At 47.9% G+C, this 12,582-nt stretch overlaps 1 pseudogene; it reads right to left on the bottom strand.

Moving 5' to 3' along the window:
* Positions 1-3,931: 3,931 nt before the first annotated feature.
* LOC106733439 (swi5-dependent recombination DNA repair protein 1 homolog pseudogene) lies at positions 3,932-4,666 on the bottom strand (annotated as a pseudogene).
* Positions 4,667-12,582: the final 7,916 nt, after the last annotated feature.

The raw sequence follows: 12,582 nt of genomic DNA, 5'->3' as shown, positions 1-12,582 counted from the left end.
TTGTCCCTCTGTCCTGCGGGCGCCAATGCCCTAACCAAAAAAAAAAAAAAAAAAAGCCTCCAAAAAAAGAAAAAAAAATTTTACTTTATTTATTTATATTTGATTTAACCAGATAGGGAGAGAGAGAGGAAGCAATCCACCATGTCCAGGACTCAAACGGTGCTTGGCCATGTGGGAATCCAGTGCCCTTCACCATGCCACCTGCTGGCTTTTTTTTTTTTTAAGAATTATTTAATTTTATTTATTTATTCATTTATCTTAATTTGACCAGAGAGAGAGAGATAGAAAGAGAAAGAAAAGTGAGAAAGCAATCCGCCAGGCCCAAGACTCAGACCACAGTTAGCTATGAGGGAGTCTGGTGCTCTAACGACCATACCACCTACAGGCCCCCTAACTCATTTTTAAGGAGAGAAAAAACTATCAGATAAGGTTCATAATACCACATGGCCAACCACAGTTCAAGTCCCAGATCTGGTGGCTTCCTTGCTCTTGTTCCCTCTCTCTTTCTTTGTCTCTCTCTGGTGAGCGCACAAGCTGTGCAGCAAACTAAAATAATAATAATAATAATGATAAATAAAAATTTTAAAAAATCGAAACTTAAAAAAATGTTCTTGCTTAAAAAAAATTTTTTTTGGGGGGGGAACCAGCAATTAGCGTAATGGCTATGTCGCTAGACTCCCACGTAGTCGACCGCGGTTCACGTCCCGGACCCGGTGGCTTAAAACTCACGCTGGACGCGTGTGCATGCGTGCCCAAGATCCCGAGAGGAGAACAGAGGACAAAGGATTGAGGCGTGACCATCCCCTCTGGGGGGTGATTTCTTGCTTTCTGTCTCTATGTCTCTCTCTGTCTGTCTGGCAAGCGCATGCACCCTATAGCGAAAACCTCTCAAAAAAAAAAAATTTCTTTTTTAGTGCCAGCCCACAGCCTAATGGTTATGTGAGCTAGACCCCACATGGCCGGCTGTGCAGTTTGAATCCTGAAAGGAGGAAGAGGGGGGCATGGAGGAAAAGGGGTGTAGGTGTACCTATTCCCCACTGGGGATACTTTCACACTTTCCCTCTCTGTCTCTCTCTCTCTGATGAGTGCATGCGCCCTCTGGCAAATTACAGGAAAAAAATGTTAATGATTTTTTTTAAAAAATACAAAAGCAATAGATGCTCATATTTCAAACAGTATGAAATATTCAAGGCTGAAAACGTTGAAATCTTCCTTTCCCATCTCATCCTCCCAAGTCCACAACTGAATAGTAACCGCCACACAACGACTGTGCAACAGGTGGGTTGAGCCCTCCACACCCTCGGCCAGAGCCTCTCCCAATGTCGGCACTGGCACTGCCATGGCCCAGGAGCGCCACAGAGACCTGGGTGGCCGAAGGCGCCATGGAGAGTAGGGATGGAGGGCCAGGAGGACGCAGGCCCAGCCTGTAGCTATGCGACCTGCCACTATAGGCCAGCCAGGTGGGTCAGCAGTTCCGCTGAGTCTAGGATTGGGACTGGGCCACCCAGACTGGCTTTAGAAATCCACAGCTCCGTTCAAGGCCAACATGAGAAAGATGAAAAGAAAGATGGCAGCTCCAGTGACAAGCTACTAGGGCCTGCTCAGGCCCTTTAGGGAGTCCACCGTGACATGTCCCGTTGGTCCCCTCTGACCAGCACTCTGACCGCCCAGGGCTTCAGAGTCAGGCGTCTCCACTGAAGACAGAGCCACGATGACCGCACGTCTTCCATGCATTCTCTGGTGCCCAAAGGAGCCAGGAACAATTCTGACATTAGTAAGAATTTTGAGGGAAGGAGGAAAAGTTTTTGATGAAAAGGTTTACTACAGTGCAGGCTACAACAGTCCTTTCAAACTGCTTAATAGAAATGATAAGTGTGGCTTATTCACAAAAATTGACCTTCCAAAGACAATGAATAATGGAAGAAAGTTCCACTGCCAGGAGCAAAACTCCTGTTTAATACAGACATCTGCACATTCTGTAAGTAAAGTGGGAATCTACTGTATCTCTTCTACTTGAGAGGGCTACAGGTTGAGCATGCACAATCTGAAAACCCAAGATCCAAAATCTCGAACTTGCAGTGCCGACACGATTCCACAAGTGGAAGATTCTACACCTGACCTCGTGGGATAGGTCACAGTCAAAACTGCAAAATAAAAATATATAAAATTACCCTCAGTGTGTGTATGTAAGGTGTGTGTGAAACATAAATGGATTTCCTATTTAGTCTTGGATCCAATCCCCAAGATAGCTCATCATGTATAGGCAAATATTCCAAAACCCTGAAGAGAAACCCAGAACCTGAAGCCCTCCGGGTCCCAAGCATTTCAGACAAGGAAGGGGTCAGCAACTCGTACTGTGACTTGAGCTCGTTCCCAGTGCTCTGCCGCTGCCCTGTCTAGATGCAGAGGTAACGGAGGATCCATAGACACGTACCCAGTCATAGCTAAGGGCGGCTGCATTTCTGTGTGGGTCCAGGGAAATGCCCCGTTCTGTCACTGTCACTGCATCACAGCAATGCTGCCTTTTGCTGCTTGGATTTGTATCAGCTGGGTGTTACCCTCTCCAGGTCTTATCAATAAAAATATTAAAGATTTGGGCTGGCAAGCGGCATGGTGGTTAGGGGCACTGGAATCCCACATGGTTGACTGCAGTTCGAATCTCAGACCTGACGACTCGCTTTCTCACTTTCTCTCTTTTTTCCTCTCTTGCTCTGTTCCTCGCTGGGCAAATAAATATAAATGAATGAATGAATGAATTTAAAAAGTTAAATAAAATAATTCTCTAAAAATATATGTTAGGGACCAGCAGTTAGCGTAATGGCTATGTCACTGGACTCCCATGTAGTCGACCCAGGTTTGAGTCCCATACCTGGTGGCTTAAGCTCAAACCGGGCGCGTGTGCGTGTGTGCCCAAGATCCCGAGAGGAAAATGGAGGAGAAGGGACTGTGATGTGGCCATCCCCCCTGGGGGGTGATTTCTCGCTTTCTGTTTCTCTGTCTCTGTCTTTCCGGCGAGTGCACGCGCCCTATAGCAAAAACCTGTCCCCCCTCCAAAATATATATATATATATGTTAAAGATTTCTCCCACATGAAACTACTAGCATCTTGGGCCTGAAGAGGTGAGATTCTGCTGGACACAGACGTCAGACTGTGTTCTGCAGCTGCCACTGTCCCGCTCTGTTGAAGCCTCTGCTCCATCTGCCACGGTCCCCACTGCACAAGAAAGTTCCCACCTGAAAATGTCCAGAATACGTGGTGACAGAGGTATTCAGGATGTCCTATCTTATCTGACACTTAATAAAGGTATGCTTTTTGAAGAAATGTAAACAAATATATTGCTTTGGAAATTATAAAAAAAGAAAGAAGGAAAAGTAACGACCATAATCAGCTTCTATATTTTCCTCCCAGAAGTCTCTAATGACACACAGGCACATACATGCGTATTTATGCTGGGAGCACGACCTTTCTTTCTTTTTAACTACGGACAGTATCAGTTTCATTACCTGCTAGACCATCAGAGGAAACCTGTGGCACGTGAATGGAAACGTGGGTCTTGAACGCAGAGAGGCCAGCATGTTTCAGAACAGTTTAGGGTTAGACATTCACCAGACTGGACCATTTTTTTAACATTTAAAATAGAACTTTCCATTATGAAAAACAAAGCAATATACTAAGATGATTTCCAGAATTGTTCAAATTGCTTTCTGAACACAATTCAATTTTTGTTACATTTCTTTAAACGTCAAGTCTTTTTTTTGACAAATCTCTCCAAAATATTGTTTCCATTTAGAACTGAGTTTGTGTAAGTGTGCCCTAAAATCATGTCCCTCAGGTTACCTTCCTTTAAGCTCTAATGGTTATCTTCCCTCTAATGTGCATATCTTAATTAAGTTGTCATTCACAAAGATATTCTGGAGAAAAACTTAGGAATCAAGCACTTACAAATTCTTCACTTCTGTTAGAGCGTAGCAATTTCTCATCTAACCTTGACGGTCTAGCAGCTGAGTCAGGCTCCGTTCCTTGTTCTCGCAGACAGCTGACGGCGACTCATACAGCAAGCGCTGGCTGCAGCTTCTCCACTTCCTTACTAACAGCTGCAACCGAGATGGGTCATTCTCTGAGCTGCACATTTTGACTAGTTTTGCCTCTGAAGAAGGTCTTCTTTCTCCTGAATCTGCTTCACCAATTTTGCTCTTTCTTCATCCCACGCTTCTTTAGGGTAACTCTCCTTCAAAAGATTATTTTGGAGAGCATCTGTATCAGTGATTTTGATTCCACGGGCACTGATATTCTTGACGGCATTTTTCAAATATGCGTTTTCTTCAAATTCACTGTCTATGTGTTTAAAACTTTCTTAAAATTCCGAACAGTTTTCTTCCACTGAAGATGCTGGTTTCTCTGAGAAGGTCTGACCACTTTCTTCCCTCTCTATTGTAAGGTGCTTTACGACACTGTGGTGGAAGCAAACGAAGACCTGCTTCCTCACTGTTCTCTACGTGTGGCACTCAGGGGTTGCTTCCTATTGGTATGGGATGAGGGTGGACGCACAGGCCTGTGGAGTGCCAGGTAAAGTCACAGGTGGGTCTGAAGGACGTTCCATCTCGAAAATGAAATCTCAGTTCGCCTCTCCCTCCACCACCCAAAGTGGGGGCACAACCTTTCTGCGGTTTGCTTTTCTCCCTTCTCCTAGCTCTGGAGCTCTTTAAGATATTAACTCACCAGACTTACTTCCCTAAAAGCTGCACCGCATTTCACCATAGAAACACACCGTGGCTTATTTTTTTTCTTTTAGAGATTTTTAGTGCATATGCTCCCCATAGGGAGACAGAGACAAAGAGAGAGAAAGTAAGAAATCACTCCCCAGAGGGGATGGCCACACCATAATCCCTTCTCCTCCATTCTCTTCCTAGGATCCTGGGCATGCACATACATGTGGCTGGTGTGATTTTTGAAGCCACCGGGTCCGGTACTAGAACTGCAGTCAGCCATATGGGAGTCCGGCAACACAAGCACTACGCCATCTACTGGCACCATGCCATGACTTACTTAACCAACACAGCTGGCCTCGTCGGTCCCCATCACTGTCTGGTAGCCCCACTTGTGACTACTGCTGTATATGCAACAAGAAGTTTTGTGATGCAGATTGTATTCTGCTGGGGTACAAATCTGAAGTGTTTACTAGAGTGGTTCCCAAACTTTAGCAGGCATGATAATCACCTGAAAGATTTGCCAAACAGTTCCAGTTCAGTCTGTCTGGGGTGAAGCTAGACCATCTGCCCACCTAGCAAGCTCCCTCCCTGGGCCACTCTCCAAGAACCACTGACACTGAGGTCCCACACTCAAAATGGTCTCATCTTTACCTAGTTGTCATGGTTTATACAACTGGCTCTTAGGAGCCCCAGCCAGGTTGTAAGAAATGACTCTACTGGGACCAGCAGATGGCGTAATGGTTATGTTGCTGGAATCCCACATGGCTGACCACAGTTCGAGTCTCAGACCCAGCAGCGTGAAACTCACACCTGGAACAGGTGTGTGCATGCCCAAAATCCCAAAGAGGAGAATGGAGAAGGGACTGCAGCATGGCCATCCCCCCCAGGGGGTGATTTCTCGCCTCTGTCTCTCAAGTGCATGTGCCCTATAGCAAAAAAAAAAAAAAATCTAAAACTAAAAATATGTTTTAAAAAGGCTCCACTTTGGGGACCAGCAGTTAGCGTAATGACTATGTCACTGGACTCCCACGTAGTTGACCACGGTTCGCGTCCCGGACCAGGTGGCTTAAAACTCACGCTGGGCGCGTGTGCGTGCGTGCCCAAGATCCCAAGAGGAGAATGGAGGAGAAGGGATTACAGCGTGGCCATCCCCTCTGGGGGGTGATTTCTCGCTTTCTATCTCTCTGTTTCTGTCTGGTGAGTGCACGAGCCCTATAGCAAAAAAACTCTTAAAAAAATAAATAAAAAGGCTCCACTTTGAACAGAATCCCCCACCCGCCCCCTAGTCAGTGGCTAGCAACCCAAGGGGAGTCACAAGACCTGAGGGTGTGATGGCTCTCAACCAGAAACTCTTGAGAGAATCTAAAAATATTAGTAACCAGTTAAAAGGTGGCTTCACCTGTTATGTAAATGAATTCACACAAAAGGAACAGAAACAAAAAATTCATAAAGCTAAAACTGTCTTGGCAGCCAAGTGGCAGTAGGCAAGGCGCTGGGTCCCATAAGGCTGAATACGTGGTTCACGTCCTGGACCCGGCGCCTGGGGACACCCCATGAGTGTGCATGTGTGCCCAAGGTCCCAAGAGGAGAATGGAAAAGAGAGGACTGCAGCCTGGCTTTCCCTGAGGGTGACTCCTCTACCTGGAGAGTGCGTGAGCCCTATAACAAACATAAAATAAACCAAAACCCAAAACCACTTCAGGAAGTATTTCTAGCTAACATAAAAATGGCTCATTAGATAAGAGTTCACACTTCTCATTAACCCTGAAAATGTGGTTGCCTTGTGGCACGGAGGATAACACGCAGGAAACATGACAATATGATTTCAAAGGACAAAGGAATATTCCTGTACACACATTTCCATATTTGCACATCTGGGGATTCAAGATGATCTTGGATGTAAACTCCGCCAGTGGTAATAGTACAGTGTCTCTCCGTAGTTCACACTTTACTCAGACTGGACCAATCACATTACTACCCCTCAGCTGCCACCAGGTCATGAGTCGCCCAACGTCATCTCTTCCTCTCAACTCCACAGACCCTTCTGTTGGCAATTCTCACGTTTACACTCGTTCACTCCTGGAGTACAGTGAGGATTCTAGTTCTGAAACTAGTTATGACACATATTTGGGAGACTAGGTCTCACGAACTACTAAGAATCTAGGTGTTCCAGGTGTGAATAACTGTATATTGGAGTGGGCAAAAGATAAAAGCTATTCTTTTTTTAAGAGGTTTGCCTTATGCTGTGTGCACTCATGCGAAGGAGGGTGCGGACAGAGACAGCAAGAGGGAAAGTGAGAAATCACCCCCGGGGGGATGGCCGCTCCCCAATCCCTTCTCCTCCATTTTCCTCCCGGGATCTTGGGCATGCACACGCCGGTGCCCAGTGTGATTTTGAAGCCACCAGGTCTGGAACTTGAACCGCAGTCGGCCGTGTGGGAGTCTAGCAGCGTAACCACTACCTACTTGCCAGCCCCATAAAAGCCATTCTGAGTCTGTGTTCTCCATCCACTACTGTTATTACGAAGTGCCCTGCTAATAATACACTCTCCTTTCACACAAACGGAACCTCGGTTCTGCTCTGGATAATGACTTACCTCCCCAACAGTTCATGGCTGTGAACTTGGAAGTCCCGCAGAATCTGTGTTGGGTTTGGTTGCACTGTAAGGTGTTACACGAAAACCCACTCCCTCAGGGCATCCCAGGGTGCGTGTTGTCACTGCGCACAGCCCCTGACTGGTGCTGGTGGGTTTATAAGCACAGGGACTGAGACAGAAGGACATCACCAGCTCAAGATCCTGCCTCTGTCTGGGAACCAGCAGTTAGCAAAATGGCTATGTCGCTGGACTCCCGTGTAGTTGACCACGGTTCGCGTCCTGGACCCAGTGGCTTAAAACTCACGCCGGGCGTGTGTGCGTGTGTGCCCAAGATCCCGAGAGGAGAATGGAGAAGAAGGGATTGCGGCGTGACCATCCCCCGGGGAGTGATTTCTCGCTTTCTGCCTCTATGTCTCTGTCTGTCTGTCTGGCGAACGCCCGCGCCCTATAGCGAATTAAAAAAAAAAAAAAAAAAAACCACTCTTCAAAATAAAAAATAAAATAAAAAAAAGATCCTGCCTCTGTCACACTGTCGCCTCACCAGACACTGGCCCTGGGACCTCCGACCTCTCAACTATGAGCTGAATAAACTATTTCTGTATCTAAAGTGTCCCAACTTGAGTATTTCTGTTAGCAACGAAATTTCAGACTTGAGTCAGTGGCACTTCAACCAAATAAAAACTCTCTTTGGCTTAATTTACATTACGGGGGTCACATACAGAGCTTTTCCAGCAACGTGGAGGCAGAAACTTCTGACTGGATTAGGCATCTTCTCCCCTACTTCACCCCTTCTGCCTGGAACACGGAATGCTGGCCATGACCACATCAGCCATCTCACCACCATGAGAAAAGCCAAGAAACTTCCAAGACGTTATCTTGAGATCTGTGCATCCCTAATTAAACCAGCAATGGCCTACTTTTTTGGAATTCTTGATCAATCAGAAAAATAAAAATCTATGCTGGTCTGTCGAAGCCACTGTTTCCAGGTCTGTTTCTCTTAGTCTAGTGCAACAAATGAAGAAAGGTAAACAGAGAAGCCAGTGGCATGGTGGTTAAGGCAGCTAGATCCCACGTGGCCAACCACACAGTTCAAGACCTAGACCCAGCAGCTTGAAAAACACACCCAATACATGTGCACATACCCAAAATCCCAAAGCAGAGATAGAGACGAGGCTGCGGCGTGAACACCTCATGGGCGGTGCTTTCTCACTTTCTCAGTTTCTCCCTGTCTCTCTGTGTTAGTCTCTCTCTCTCTGGCAAGCCACAACCCCTCTAGGAAATTAAAAACAGAAAATGTAAAAAAAAAAAAAAAAAAAAAAAGGCAGAGTACACCATCAGTAAACAACATGAGGCACTACATAAACCCTAAGTCATGGCAGGTCATCAGGAGGTATCACAAGAGGTCAGAGTGTTTCACAAAGCAAAAGGATTCAAGGGGCCAGCCAGCGGCATGGTAGTTGGGGATGCTGGACTCCCACATGGCTGACCATGGTTCAAGTCCTGGACCTGGCAGCTTGCTTTCTCACTTTCTCTCTCTCTCTCTCTCTCTCTCTCTCTCTCTCTCTCTCTCTCACTCTGTCCCTATCTGGTCAGATTAAAATGAAAATAAATAAAGGTAAATAAAACAGTTCTTTAAAAACAAAACAAAACAAAATTAAAGACAGGTCCTAAAAGTTCATTAATCTGGGCACTGACATGAATCAGGTAAAAGCTGAGATCCAGGCGCAGTGTGAAGGGCTGGTTGGAAAGGTCCACGTCACAGCCACGGGCTGAGCTCTGTGAGCAGCACCTGGGAGGAGCACTCTGCCCAGGCAGGAAGATGTGCAGTGAGGGACAGCAGCTGGCCCCCAGGCAGAGTAAAGAGCCCGAATACCACTCAGAGAGGACTATCTCGTTTCTTTATGTTCCAGACGCCGTCTCCTTCCTCCTATCCTGCTGATCCAAGTCTCAACTCTCGCGGGTAAAAGACAGGGAGCAGGGCAAGGGCGAGGCGACTATGACCTCCTCGCCAGCCCAGACTGCAGCCACCACTAACAAAGGAAGGGGGTGGTGAAGAAGCCTGCATGAGCATGGGTCACAGTGAATCAGCGACACAGTCACCCTTCATCCACAGTCTGACAGGGTCCCAGTGACCCCCAGGCAGCTGTCTGCAGGCACTGGCTCTGCACTGCACACTGACCCGCTGCATCACCTCCACCTCCTGTGATGCCTGCAGGACTGCCCAGCCGGAGAACGGGCGCTGGGCCACTGGCACATACCAACCTGACGGCTGATAGGACACATTTTTTTTGAGAGCGAGATTTATGCTACAGGGTGTACGCACTCACCAGAGAGACAGAAAGCAAGAAATCACCCCCCAGGGGGATGGCGAGTCACAACCTCTTTCCTCCATTCTCCTCTCAGGACTTTGGGCACACACGCACACAAGCCTGGCGTGAGTACCAAGCCGCCAGGTCTGGAGCTAGAATCGCAGCTGACCAAGTGGGAGCTGAGCGCTTTAACCCCCGTGCCACCTACTGGCCCACGATGCACATTTTTAAACGGTGCAGTCTCCTGGGCCAGCCCAGCACTCTCGGGGTTTAAGAGGCTGGATCCCGCGTGGCCGACAGCAGTTTGGTCCCGGCCCAGGGGCATGGGCAGGAGAACGAGGATCCCAAAAGGACTGGAGGTGGAGGGGCGACTGCAGTGCGACCAGCCTCTGGGGGGCGTTCTCCCTCTCACTTCCACTGCCCTCTGGCATTAAGGAATCCTCTGAGGAAACACCACATCATGGCTGCCAGAGCTAGCAGACGCCCAGGGCAGGCTTTATCTTTCTTCTCTGATATACAGAAATGGCAAGTCTTCCTTACTGGGAACAGTAATAAAAACATGAGCAGAAAGAGGAATGCAGGAAGATTAACTGATGGCTAAAGAGAGTAGAGCTTCTACAGTGAAGGCTCCGGGGAGATAAAGGCAGACCGGAGAGGGACCAGCAGATGCATAACTGTCATGGCACTGGACTCACACAGTCAGCTGTCGGTGGAGTCCCAGACCAGCCAGCCTAAAACTCACACCGGGCGCGTGTGCATGCGTGCCCAAAATCCTGAGAGGAGAACAGAAGAGAAGGGATTGCGACATGGCCATTCCCCCGGGCGGTGCTTTCTCGCTTTCTGTTTCTGGTGAGCACACGCACCCAATAGCAAAAACCTCTCAAAAAAAAAAGAAATAAAGAAAGAAAAGAAAAGAAATTAAAGATGGATGAGAGTAAATAAGACCAAGGATTAGGGGAAAAAAAAGGCCCTCTAGTGCCCATCAGGAAAGGTCACGGCAGGGTACAGGAGGGACTAAACCTGTGCTTGAGAACAATAATCCCAGCTACTGCAGGGCGGGTACTACTAAGTGATTTGTACGCCTCATTTCAGACTCTCAACCCAAGACAGCTAGTAGTAGTCCTCACTTCACAGGTATGGGGAATAAGCTAGGCTTAGAGACAAGTCAGTTTGTTCAACGGTTAGTGAGGGTAAACACTTGCTCAAGGGTGTGGTCGTGCCCGACCTATGGCAAGAACCTGTGGAGGCTCGAGGGGTGCAGCATCAAGTCCATCTCTCTCTCTGTCTCTCTCAACGTGCATGATTTAAAAAGAAAAAAAGAAAAATACTTGCTCAAGACCACACCACTTGCAAGGGTTTGAGGCAAGATCTATCTGACTTGGTCCGTTCTTACCAGGCTCCTCTGGGAAGCCAGTGGGAGGCCAGAGGATCTGTGTAAACAGGGGAAGTGTGGTGCACCTGCTCAGAGGGCTAATCTACTCCAAGTGTAGTCTTTTTTTCTTTTTGAAAAAAATACTAAACAAACTTAGTCTGATAGTATTGAATTAGAACATAACCTTTGCGGTCTGGCTCTGTGGCTGATGTTTAAAGCCACTGGATCCCACACGGCTGGCTGCACAGGTCAGGAGCCCCAGACCAGTGTGGAGAAACATCCCAGGTGCATGCATGTACCAAAATCCCGAAAGGGGAAAGACATGGGGGAGGGGACTGCTTTCCTTCTGTCTCACTCACACCCTCCTGTTAAAAAAATAAATTTTTTTTTTTTTTTTTAAAAAGGAATCTTTGAAATTCAAAGCTAAAACAGGAGACTCTGTGAGGTAGTCTGCTTTGGGCTGCCCCGCCCAGATTTCCCAGATAGAGGACCTCTGCTGTAAATTCCAGTACTGGAAGTTTCTGAAGCACTGCCTTAAGAAACAGCCACAGGGAACCAGAGACAGTACAAGGTAGAGACTTGGGGAAATGTCTGAATATGGAAGAAAGATTTAATCTTATGAGCTATGCAGTAATCTGTTAAAAGAATGTTTTAAGGGACCAGCAGGTGGTGATGGCTTTGTCGCTGGACTCCCACGTAGTCGACCATGATTCGGAGCCCTGAACCCAGTGGCTTAAACTCACGCCGGGCGCGTGTGGGTGGGTGTCCAAGATCTCAAGAGGAGAATAGAGAAGGGATTGCAGCGTGGCCATCCCCCCTGGGGGGTGATTTCTCGCTTTCTGTCTCTCTCTGACTCTCTGGCGAGCGCACACATGCCCTATAGCAAAACAAAACAAAACAAAAGATTTTTGCTATTGGTACATACAGAGGTGGAGAAAAGAAGCTATAGTAAGTCAATATTAATTCAAATCCTAAGCATATTACTGGAATATTAAACAACCTGGTTAACTTTTCTCTTTACTTTTAATTATGAAACATATGTCTGTATTCAACAAATCATCTCTTTAAACAGTCTGCACATATGACTGAGCCTGAGGTCTTCCAACCAATACGTCCCCAATACCGTGGAGTCCACAGCACCTGGCACCAGGCGACCCGGCCCCGCACGCCACCTCAGTGCAGGGCGGCTGAGCAGGACCGGCGAGCGGACCCAGCCAGATAAGCACATTAAACATCCGAACTCGGAAACAGCAAGTGTCCCTATCCTGTGCCTCAGATGGAATTCTTGAATTGTAAATAAAGCTCAAGAACATTTTCAAAACTACTGGCAAAAAGCTTTGGGGGAGGAACACCAGGGTCCTTCTGGGAGTAGGGACAGGAGGACCGACGCTCGAGCGCAGTCCAGCCCTGAGCCCGAGCTGCTCGGCCTGCTTCTAAGCGCTGCCCACTGGGCCCGGCCCCGACCCGGCGGCGGGGACGCGGCGGGGACGGGACAGGGGACAGGGCTAGGAGCCTGCAGGGACGGGGACGGGGCTCGGAGCCTGCGGGGATGGGGACGGGGCTCGGGGCCGGCGGGGGCGTGGGCCCAGGGGCG

The sequence above is a fragment of the Tupaia chinensis genome, unplaced genomic scaffold (genome assembly GCF_000334495.1).
Source record: "Tupaia chinensis unplaced genomic scaffold, TupChi_1.0 Scaffold143756_1, whole genome shotgun sequence".
NCBI lineage: Eukaryota > Metazoa > Chordata > Mammalia > Scandentia > Tupaiidae > Tupaia > Tupaia belangeri.
This window is presented reverse-complemented; position numbering and strand designations above follow the sequence as displayed.